General features: G+C 33.7%; 1 protein-coding gene and 1 pseudogene across 4 annotated transcripts in view; one reads left to right on the forward strand and one right to left on the reverse strand.

The window, feature by feature from the left end:
* The window catches only part of LOC131394054 (disintegrin and metalloproteinase domain-containing protein 5-like), a 601,035-nt gene that overhangs the window by 476,962 nt on the left and 111,407 nt on the right, over window positions 1-12,666 (forward strand). The window lies entirely within an intron of this gene.
* Window positions 11,617-12,660, reverse strand: LOC131393850 (glyceraldehyde-3-phosphate dehydrogenase-like; annotated as a pseudogene).

The following is a 12,666-nucleotide window of genomic DNA, read 5'->3' on the forward strand; positions in this document are numbered from 1 at the left end:
TGGGACTGGAGGCTGTACTCATGAGTTTGGCAGGGCTTCACATTTTCTTCCCTGCTGGAGTGAGTCTATAAAATGGGCTCCATGACTTGTATGGTTTGGCTTGTTGCCTAGGGACCCAAATCAGGCAGACCTGCCAACAGAGTTCCCTAGCCAGACCAGGCTACTGGCTCAGCTCTGCAGATGGGCAGAGCCACTGGCTGGGGTCTCTGCTCAGGAGCCACTGCAGGTGGGAATGTAATCTGCCAATATCTGAGCACTGGTTACTATAAGCCCTGTCCCCGTTCTCGTCTCTATCTAATCCCTAGTGGTCAAGCTACACATATTCCCCCAGTGATCCCCATGAGGTGAGACCTGAGTAGATCTCCTAGGAAGTGTCCTACAATACTGTGGGAGCTGGACATCCCCTTTGGGCTCTCTTCTCACTGGAGAAATTGTAGGCCAAGGGAGTCCTCTAGGTGTGGTGCCTGGGGAAGTTGATGTAGTCAGAGTGTAGCCACTCCTCTTACCCTTCTAATGTGGTCCTTCTCAGTTTGTGTTCCAGGGGGGTGCTTCAGCCTCCCCCCAGGTTCTGGGTTTTCACAATGATTCTTATCTATGGATAGTAGCTAGTTAGTCTTCTTGTGATGGGGACTGATGTCAGGAATGACCTATGTCGCCTCTTGATGACATCACTGCTTATTATTTTTTTTATATTCCTGTATATTTTCAATATACATCATCATGTTTTCTGTGAACAAAGACAGTTTTACTGCTTCTTTTGCTTTCCTTATTTAACTTGCTTGGACTTCCAGGGCAATGTTATTAGAAGTGACGAGAAGGGACATCCTTGCCTTGCTCCTGAACTTAGGGGAAAGTGTTCCATTTTGCATCTTAAGTATGAAGGTAGCTGTATGTGTGTGTGTGTGTGTGTGTGTGTGTGTTGTTCCCATTTATCAGATAGTGGAAGAAGTTTCTTTCTAACTTCTGCTAAGAGTTAGTATCATAAATGAACTGAATGTTGTCAAATTTCCTTCACTGAATGAGGTGATCCTATCTTTTTTCCTTTTTGTTTCAGTTAATGTAATAACTATATTAATTGATTTTCAAAATTTCCCAATCTTTCATTCTTAAGGTAAACTCCATTTGGTTATGATGTATTATCTTTTTATGTCTTGCTCTATTCTATTTGCTATTTTTTTTGTTAAAGATTTGTTTGTTTAATTATTAGTAATACTGGTTTGTAGTTTTCTTTTCTTATGATTCTTTGTCAGATTTTTTGTGTTAGGGTTATACTTGCCTCATAAAAGAGCTAGGAAGTGTTCCCTCGTCCTCTATTCCTGAAATAGTTTGCATAGTATTGATATTATTTCTTCCTTGAATGTTTGTTAGAATTCACCAATGAAACAATGTAGGGAAAAAGCTTTCTTTGTTGCAAAGTATTTAATTAAGAAGAAATCAATTTATTGTAAAGTTATGGGGGCTATTCAATTTGTTTATTTATTCTTGGGTAATAAGAATACTTATTTACCCAAGAATACTTAAATAAGAATACTTGGGTAAGTGCTGGTAGGTTGTGCTTTTCAAAGAATGTGTCTGTTTCATCTACATAATTAATTTGGTCACTATATTTTGATCATAATTTTCTGTTATTATACTGTGGTAGGATCTGTAGTCATATTCCTTCTCCACCTCCTCCTGGTTTTGGGTTGGTTTATCAACTCTTTAATTTTTTTCTAAGGACCAAATTATAACTTTGTTGATTCTCTCTGGTGTTTGTTATCTGCTTTATTGATTACTTCTCTTTATTATTTTGTTTATTCTAATTTGTTTGTATTTATGTTGCTTTTTTTTCCTGCTTCTAAAAACAGAAACTTACATTATGAATTTATTTAAAAACTTTTAAAATACATAGTCATTTAAAGCTATGAATTCCTTCTTAGTGTAAACTTAGCTGCATCCTAGATATTTAGACCCTTTCTTAATTGTCCAAGGAGTTTTCTAATTTCTCACTTGGCTTATGAGATTTACATGTGTGTTGCTAAATTTATAAATATTTGTGGTTTTTCTTAATATCATTTTGCTGACGTTTGATAGCTTAATTCATTTGTCAGAGAATGTACTCTGTACCATTTTAATTATTTGACATTTATTCAGGCTTGTTTTATTCCCCAGTGTATGGGGTATGTTGGAATATTTTTTCAAGTGTGCTTGAGAAAATGTGCATTCATTCTGTAGTTGTTAGGTATAGTGTTCTATAAATATTTTCTATTTAGTTGGTTGACTGTTTATGATTTTTGTCTACTTGTTCTCTCAATTACTGAGATAATAGGGTTTAAAGCCTCTAATAAATGAGGATTTACCTTTCTCCAATTAGTTGTTTCAATTTCTGATTCATACACTTTGAAGCTTTCTGATTTTAATTGCATAAATATTTAGGATTGCTATGTATTCTTGATACACTAACCCTTTTTTCATTATGAAATGTGACATCAATACAGCAACATCAACTTGATGATGATTGCATGGTTTATGTTTTCCACCCTTTTACTTCTACCTGTCTACTTCTACCATCTACCTTCTACGACTCTGTACTTATAGTGCATCTCTTGTAGTCAGCGTATAATTACATCTGTTTTTCACAATCCGTTTGACAGTCTTTGCTTTTAATTGGAATGTTTAGCCCATTTACATTTAATATAATTATTAAGTTTGGGTACAGGACTACCATCTTTTTCTTTGTTTCCCGTTTATCCCCTCTGTTCTTTTTCTTTTGATCTTCCTTTCCTGCCTTCTACTTTTTTGTCCTAATAACATAGATATGTTTTTCATATCACTACCTACTTGATTTACTGTTATATCACTATATGTAAGTACTCTACAACAGTATAGTACCATTTTACACCTTTCCTTTTTTTGTTAAATTTTCATATATTTCCTATATTTACATATATATAATCCCCATAATATAATTAAGCTTTTTTTCCCTTTAAATTGTCAAATGCTCTTCAAAGGAATTAAGAAAAGAAAAAAATAGTATTGCACATTTCTCTACTCGTTTGCCATTTGTAGCACTCTGCAATCTTTGTGCAGATCCAAATTTCTATCTATCTCGAATCGTGTTTCTTCATTCTGAAAAACTAGCTTAATCATTTTTTGTAACATAAAATCTACTGACATTGAATTCTCTCAGCTTTCATTTATTTAACAATGTATTTATTTTACTTCATTTATGAAGAGTATTTTCACTGGAATATGGACTACCTAATTTTATAGACTACCTATTTTTATGTAATCCTAGACTACCAATTTTTTCTTTTAGTACAAATGTAATTTTTTTGTCTTCTCGTTTGTATTGTTTCTGGCGAGAAGACAGTCATCATTCTCTTGTATTAATATGTATTTTTTTTCTTCTGGCTGCTTTTAGAAACTTCTTTTTTCTTTGATTTTCAGCAATGTGGTTATATTATTCCTAGCTCTATTTTCTTCCAGTTTTATACTGCTTGTTGTTTGTTGATCTTCTTGGATTACTGGGTGGATATTTTTTATCAAATGTGAAAAATTAGAGCTGTTCTGTCTTCAGATATTTTTTTTCTGCTCCAATCCCCCTTCTTCTGGGCTGTGATTACATCTTAGTTAAACCACTTGCTATTATCCTACAGGTCACTTTGTGTTCAGATTTTTCAATCTTTTTCTCTGTGCTTCAATTGACATAATTTTTTTCAATATGATTTTAAATCCACTGATCCTTTGTACAACAGTGTTCATTCTTCTCTTAAGCACATTATATATATATATATATTTGTTCAGGCATTCCATTTTTTAGTTGTAGAATTCCTGGGGTGCTTTTTTTTATGGTTTTCGTACCTTTGCTGATTTGTTTTCCATTTGTTCACCCATTCTTTCTAAATTTTTCTATAAGTCCTGAAACAAATTTATAATAGTGGTTTTAAATTTCTTGTCAGTTTCAAAATCAGATTGTGTATGGGTCTATTCCTGTGGAATTTTTTCTTGTTTTTCGATTCCATTTTCTTGCTTCTTCACATGTCTCATAATTTTTTATTGTGAACTGAACATTGTGCACAGAATAATAGTCGAGATTCACATATAGTTTTTGGTCTGGTTGTTTATTTTGGATTCTCAGAGTGCCACCTTTTTCCTTCCTCTGGCAGCTTGAGAAAGCATTGATTCAAGTTTTACTAAATATCGAGTTGACCTTGGTTTGGCTGAGCTTTAATAAGATTAAACTCCCTTTTCTTTAGAAAAACCACCCATATTTCCATGGGGTCCAAATGATTTTGCTGAGGAACTAATCTCTTACATCTTCTCAGTGTTTATGCCTTAACATGAAGGCATTTGGGCATTGGTTTTGCCTTTGGATTGCTGTGGGCCCAAGGTTCAAAGCAGGGAAGACTGGGCTTGGGAGCAAGATTTTCAGCTGTTTTTCACATTCCCATGCTTGGAACCTGAACTATGATTGAAAGTAATGATAAGCAAAATTCCATAAATCGGAATCTATGGATCCAAACTATGACGTGCTGAGAAGAATATTCACAGACTTAGATAAATGCAAGTGTATAAATATGAATGATTTAAGCACCAAATGTCAAAAATAAAAAAAAAGTAAATGAAAGTAATCAAGGGAAAGTAAACTAAAAAGGTGAAATCTGGAATAGATGATTGAAGGAACACAACACTGTAGAACTAATCACTACATGTAAAAGATGATTTTTTTCCTCATAAAATGAACAAAACATGCAACTTACTAGAATAATCATGAAAAAGAACAAATAAAGTACACAAGATATTACAAGGGGTAAAATAACCATTAAAATAGAGAATTTGAAAAATCTTACTCTACTCAACACAATTTCTATGCAAATAAATATGAAACATTGATTAAACATAACAAAACTGGTTGAAACAGAAATAGAAAATTACATAGGTTAGTTTCCTTAGAAGAAGTAGATAAATGCTTTCACTGATGATTGTATTAATTGCACAGAAGAAGGAAAAAATCTAAATTCATTTTTATCAAATGAGTATGACTAATACATAACCATTATAAACTTTGAACCAAAGAATCACGTTTATGTATCTAATGCAAATATACTAAATAAGACATTAGCAAAAAGAATCTAGGACACACACAAAATTACGTTGTGACCGAATTTTGTACTTGATTTCTGAAGTCAAGACTTTCCTATTATAAAGTGTCATTTTAATTTATTCTTTACAGATAGCAAGATTGTGAAAATATGTACTTCATTTGCAGTTTCTTTATTCCTCTTTGCCCATCGTTTTTTTTTTTAGCTTTTTTGCACGGTTTTCTTATGTAAGGTGTGTCTCTTGTATAAGCCATAGAGTCCAATTTTATGAGTACATCTAAAGAATCTTATTTTTAAAAACTGGTTTATAAATGAATCATGTTTGATTTTATTTCTCTCATATATTTTGTGTTTAGTTTACTTTGTGTATTATGTTTACTTCGTGTCTGTTTTCTTTGTTTTTTTATTTATAAATTTTAAAATAATTTTCTAGGTTTCAGAATAGTTTTTAGTTCTAGTGAATACCTTTATATTAACACCTTCATATAAAGTATTGGTCTTCTTTTTTATGTAGGCTTATACCTTTCTGTTTGGTGACTTTATATTATATTCTTTCCCTCCATTCTGTATCCCCTTTTTTCTCTCTCTTTCTTAGATTTTAGTTTTGTTATTTCTACTTTATTGGAGTATATAATATTTACATACTATTAGTCCGTGCTTATGTAATCTTAAAATTAAGTATGTGAACCAGTCATTTTTTTCATTTTTTATATTTTCTCAGTCATAGTCTGGTTGGATGAAGTTCATCACTATTATGTAGATAACTCAGGAAAGTTTTATGGGTGTAATAATCCCCCAATTCTTACATTTATAAAATTATTTTTCTCTAGCCTTGTTACTTAAAGGACTGATTACTGGATACAAATTTTTTGATTTTACGTCCTTAGCGTCTTAGAAATTTTTCTCTCCTCTTGCCATGGTTTATATCCTGCTGTTGAAAAATCCAGTGCCAAGATGAACTGCTTTTTTTAACTGATTGGACCCTTTTTCCTAGATACTCAGATTACTTTATTTTTCTTTATCTTTAAAATTTAACTGTTTTACTGGGATAAAAATCAGCATTACTCTGCATGAGCTAATTTTCACAGTTACACAGTTTGCCTTTTCAACATGAGGATTCTCACAATTTCTATGTATAAATTATAGTTTTAATATAATTTCATATTTTCCTATATTATATGATGATGCATATTCTTTGTATGTCTCTATATTGAATATTTTCTTTACCATTGTTCTTTGATCATGATTTATGATTCCTATTCTTATCTCTTATTTTCTATTTTTTCTTGCTTACTATACTTTTGTTTATATCTCTCCTATCTTGGATATCTTGTATTTCATTCTTCATTTCTGAGATATTTTTCTTTTTCTTTGATAATTTCCTGAATTCTGTCACCTCCTGTTTCAAGTCTTCCTGTTGTTCAATTATTTCAATGCTGGGTTTTTGAGATTTTGATTCATGGTGTTCTTTCATACTGTAAATACTTGTTTAACTTATTTAATTAATATTGGAATGCTGTATTAGATTTTAACTCTTCTACTCAGCTTTATTTATTTTTGCATGTACTTTTCTGATAAATATTTTAATAGTCATTTTCTGCTTTTATTTTCATTTTATCAATAATAATGAGATGATCATATGATTTTGCATCTCTAATCATTGATACGGATTATTGCACCAATGAATTTATGATTGTTAAGCTCTGGGGTAAAATTGATATGGTAATGTTTTACTATATTTTTATATTTCCTGGATGTGTTTTGCTAACTATTTTTTGTTTTTTTATATATATGTTCACAAAAGATTGATGTGCAATTTTCCTTTCTTGTAATGTAATGTCTTTTTTGCATGTTCATATCAAGTCACATAAAGCAGTAGGGAAATGATCCCACTCTCTTATTTTCTGAGAGGTTGTTACATCTATCTTAAGTAAAACATAAAATTCATAAAGTTGTTCACAATATTATATTTTAAATGTATGCCTGATCTTTGCTGATTTCAGATTTTTAATTCTTGATGTTGACCTTTTGAGTTTGCTCTTTGTTTTTTCTTAATCAATCTCATTAGATGTTTTCAATTTTATTAGTTTTTTCAAAGAGCCAACTTTTGCTCTGTAGATCATCTCAAGTTTACATTTGTCTTTAGTTTCACTAACCTCTGTTTTTATTCTGATTTATTCTTTCCTTTTGGCTGGCCTTTATTCTTTAACTTTTTCAGGACTTATTTTTTATGCACTTATGTTAAGACTGTAATTTTTTTCTATGCCTAGCTTTACTTGCATTTTACAAGCTTGATATATATTTGTATTATCTTCAATTTCAAGTTATTTTCTTATTTCCCTTGTGATTTCTAGTTTGACTGTTGGGTTAGTTAGAAGTATATTTTTAATTTCCAAACAAATGAGATCTTTCTACTTATCTTTTTTTATTGATTTATGTTATTGCACTTAAATTTTTCTTTGTCTTTCCTTTTCTGCTGTTTTAAATTAATGTGTATTGCATAAATATCTTTCTGTATTTATCATTTTCGGATTTTTAGGAGGATTCCTTCTTTGTCTGTGTGAGGAAAATCAGCCCTGAGCTAACATCCAATGACAATCCTCTTCTTTTTGCCAAAGAAGATTGGCCCTGGGCTCACATTTGTGCCCATCTTCCTCTACTTTATGTGGGACGCCACCATAGCATGGCTTGACAAGCAGTGCATCTATGTGCTCCGGGGATCCGAACCTGCAAACCCTGGGCCGCCAAAGCAGAGCACGTGTGCTTAACCACTATGCCACTGGGCTGGGCCCGAGGAGGATTCTTTAATTTGTGGATTGTTACTTTTCATCAGCTGTGGAAAATTTTCTGCCATTATTATTATTTTTTTTGTTCCCTGATATATAACAGTTAAGTACAAAGTTTTATAAAAAGCTTGAGAAAATTAATGACTATGTTAACTTCAATTTCAAGTTATCATTGTTGGCCCAGAGACAAACTATTTTCCCAAAAGTGTTGGTTACAAATCATTTTTTAAATTAAGAATTAAATTTTTTAGAGCAGTTTTAAATTCACAGCGAAATTGAGGGGAAATTGCAAATATTCCCCACATACCCTCTGCCCTCACACATGCATAGCCTCCCTCGTTTTCAACATCCCCCACCACAGTGGTACATTTGTTACAATTGATGAACCTACAGTGAGACATCAGAAAAACACAAAGTCCATAGTTTACATTATGGTTGACTCTGGGTGTTGTATGTTCTATGAGTTCATTGTCTTTTCAACTATTTTGCTTCTACACTATTTTCTACTTTCCTTCAGATAACCAGTTAAGCATATGATAGACACTCTCAATGTATTCTCTGTGTCTCTTACCCTAGATTCTCTGTTTTCCCTTCTCTTCATGCTACATTTTGATATTTTCTTCTGATCTAAATTCAATTTTAATGTTTTCAGCTGTTTCTAAGCTACTGTTAACACTTTATATTTAAAAAATTTTGTCACCTTTTTCATTTCTAAAATTTCTATTTGTTACTTTTTCTTATTTATTTATTGCAGTAAGATTGGTTTATAACATTGTATAAATTTCAGGTGTACATCATTATACTTCTATTTCTGCATAGATTACATCATGTTCACCAACCAAATACTAATTACAATCCATCACCACACACATGTGCCTAATCATCCCTTTCATCCTCCTCCCTGCCTCCTTCACATCTCGTAACCACCATATCTGCTAAATTATTTGAATATTTATATCCATGACATATTCAGGGTGTCTATATATTTGTTTAAATACATTTAAAATAAAATTTTATTTTTAAAGTACCACAATTATGTAGATCTAAAAATGTTAGTGAAAAGATATAACCAGAAAAGTTTTATTCTCTCATTTAATCCTCACATTTCATCAGATTCTTACATAATTCCTCCAGTGTTTCTTATAGAAATATAGACATATACTTATGTTTTACTTCAACAACAGAAAGTGGCATGGGCTATACTGTATTTTGCGTTTTTATATTGCAGAGTTAAATCAAATCCTGTGTCTGATAGTTTAAATATCTGGAGGCACTGTTGGTTTTCTGCTGTCTGGCACTCCTTTTAATTCTTATTCATGTATTTTTTTTTTCCTTTTGAGTCTGGTTATCTGTAATTGTATTTCAATCATTTAAAAATTATTCATATAAATAACTTAAAGTCTAATTGCTCTTATGTTCCATGAGGAATTATTGTTTGTTTCAGCCAGATGATTGAGGGCACATTGAAACAAGGGTCACTTTCGACAGACTCAGTGTGTAAAGGGACAAAAAGGGGGAGATCAAGGCCAGTCATTGTTAAGCGTTATGGTGACACTTTTCACTGAGAACAGAAGAGCTGCTTCCTAGAAGCCAGGATGAGCTGGAGGTGAAACAGCCCTTGCAGAGGCTGTCATAGACCTACACTCATTTTACTTGATCTTTCTCCTTTATGTTGGTAACGCTTCTTGAAATTTTTGATTGATGACTTTTATCAATGTTGGAAAATTCTCAACCATTATTACTTCAGATATTATTTTTCTCCCATGTCTTCCACCTCTTCTTGTTAGGCTCTAATTAAACATATATTAGGACTTTAGAAGATGCCCTGCATGTCATTTATACTCTAGTTTTTTTTATTCCTTTTTTTTTGTTTTGTTCTTCTGTTTGAGTACTTTCTATGACTTGTAATTCTGTTCAATAATTCCGTATTCTGCTATTTCAGATATTCGTTTTTTTCGGTTCTGCAATGTTCATTTTATTTGTTTATAAATCTCAATGATTTTGTGAAATTTTTCATTTTTTAATCTACTTTGTCTACCATTCATTTCCTATGTATCTTATTTTATGGCTTTATTGAAAAGTTGGCAAGTGAGAATTGTATATATTTAGGTTGTACAACGTGATTTTTTGGTTCAATATATGTATACGTTGTGAAATGATTACCACAATCAAGTCAACTCACACATCCATCAACTGACATAGTTACCATTTTTTTTGGTGAGAAACTTAAGATCGACTCTCCTAGCAAATTTCAAGCATACAGTAGTATTACTAATTATGGTCACATTGCTGTACGTTACATCCCTGAAACTTCTTCAACTTGTGACTGAAAGTTTGTACCCTTTGACCAAAATCTCCACATTTTCCCACTCCCCAGTCCTTGACAACCACTATTCTATTCTCTGGTTCTATGAGTTCAGCTTTTTTAGATTCCACAAAAAGTGAGATCATACAGTGTTTATCTTTCTGTGTCTGGCTTATTTTACTTAGCATAATGTCCTTCAGGTTCATCCATGTTGTCTCAAAGGACAGGAGTTCCTTCTTTTTTCCTTCTTCCATTCATCGTGGACACTTAGGTCATTTCCATATCTTGGCTATTTTGGCTATTTTGAATAATGCTGCATGAACATGGGAATGCAGATATCTCTTCAAGATATTAATTTTATTTCCTTTGGGTATATACCCTATAGTGGGATTGCTGGATCATATATTCTATTTTTAATATTTTGTGGAACCTCCATACTGTTTACCATAATGGCTGTACCAATTTACATTCCCATCAACAGTGCATGAGGTTCCCTTTTCTCCACACCCTCACCCACACTTGTTATCTCTTGTCTTTTTGAGAATAGCAATCTTAACAGGTGTGAGGTGATATCTCATTGTGGTTTTCATTTGAATTTCACTAATGATTAGTGATGTTGAGGACCTTTTTATATACCTGTTGGCATTTGTCTGTCTTCTTTTGAAAAATGTCTATTCAGGTCCATTGCCCATTTTTTAATCAGGTTGGTTTTGTTGTTGTTGTTGTTGCTATTGAGTTCCATGACTTCCTTATACATTTTGGATATTAAACCTTATCAGATATAAAGTTTGCAAATATTTTCTCCCATTTCATAGATTACCTTATTATTTTGTTGATTGTTTCCTTTGCTGTGCAGAAGCTATTTAGTTTGACGTAGTCCTGTTTGTTTATTTTTGCTTTTTATACCTGTGTTTTTGGTTTCATACCCAAAAATTGTTGCCGAGACCAATGTCAAGATTTTCACCTATATTTTGTTCTAGGAATTTTATGATTTCAGGCCTTATCTTAAGTCCTTAATCCATTTTGAGTTAATTTTTGTAAATGGTGTACTATAAGGATTCAGTTTCGTTCCTTTGCATCTGGCTGTCCAGTTTTCCCAGCACCATTTATTCAAGAGATTATCCTTTCTTCATCGTGTATTCTTGGTGCCCTTGTCAAAGATTAGTTGAATGTATATGTGGGTTTATTTCTGGGCTATCTTTTCTGTTCTGTTGATCTATAGGTCTGTTTTTTGGTGGGGGTACAGTATACTCTATTGATAGTACATGAAAAGGTAGGGCTCCCTAAGCCCCTCCCTTTCTTCAAGAGATCTAGGATGGAAAGTGTGAGATGGGGAGATTCTGGTATGTTAGGGGACTGAGTTAGAGCGAGGACTCTTCAGCAGCTAAAGGCTTATCTTTTCCTCTCGTGTTCTCACTGGGATTGGTGGTTCAGGCGGTTCTTACTCCTTGGAGGCCTTATAGATCATAAGGTCCACCACCCTGTTGCTGTAGCCAAATTCATTGTCAAACCACAAAATGAACTTGACAAAGTGGTTATTGAGAGCAATGCTAGCCCCAGCATCCAAGGGGGAAGGATGGGTGTCACTGTTAAAATCACAGAAGACAACCTGGTCTTCACTGTAGACCAGGATGCCCTTTAAGGGGCCCTCTGATTTCTGCTTCACCAAGTTCTTGATGTTATCATATTTGGCAGCGTTCCCTGTGCAGCAATTCAGATCCATAGCTGAACACACTGGGTGTGGGGACATGGAAAGCCATGCTGGAGAGCTTCTAATTCAGCTGAGGGATGACCTCGCCCATATCCTTGGCAGTGCCAATAGAAGCAGGAATGATGTTCTGAGAAGCCCCTCAGCCATCACTACAGATCTGCAGAGGGGCCATCCATGGTATTCTGGGTGGTAGTAATGGCATGAACTGTGGTCATAAGTTCCTCCATGAGGCAAAAATTATCATGGATGACCTTGGCTAGGAGGGCCAGGCAGTTGGTGGTGCAGGAGGCCTTGCTGACAGTCTTGAGGGAGTTGTCATACCTTCTCATGGTTCATGCCAATCACAAACATGGGGGCATTGCCAAAAGGAGCAGAGATGATAATGCTTTTGGCTCCTTCAAGTGAACCTCAGCCTTCTTCAAGGTAGTGAAGACACCAGTGGACTCCACAACATATTCAGCACCAGTATAATCCCGTTTGATGTTGGCAGGATCTTGATCCCAGAGGATAGAGATGGGCTTTCCATTGATGACAAACTTCCCATTCTCAGCCTTGTCTGTGCCATTGAACTATCAGATCTATAGACCAATGGAACAGAATAGAGAGCCCAGAAATAAACCCACACATATACAGGGTGGAAGTAAACTGGAACATGTAGACCATGTAGTTAAGGTCAATGAAGAGGTCATTGATGGTGACAGTATTCACATTGCCAGAGTCAAAAGCAGCCCTGGTTACCAGGAGCCCAATATGGCTAAATCTTTGCTCTGACATTCACTT

Source organism: Diceros bicornis, chromosome 29, assembly GCF_020826845.1.
Source record: "Diceros bicornis minor isolate mBicDic1 chromosome 29, mDicBic1.mat.cur, whole genome shotgun sequence".
NCBI lineage: Eukaryota > Metazoa > Chordata > Mammalia > Perissodactyla > Rhinocerotidae > Diceros > Diceros bicornis.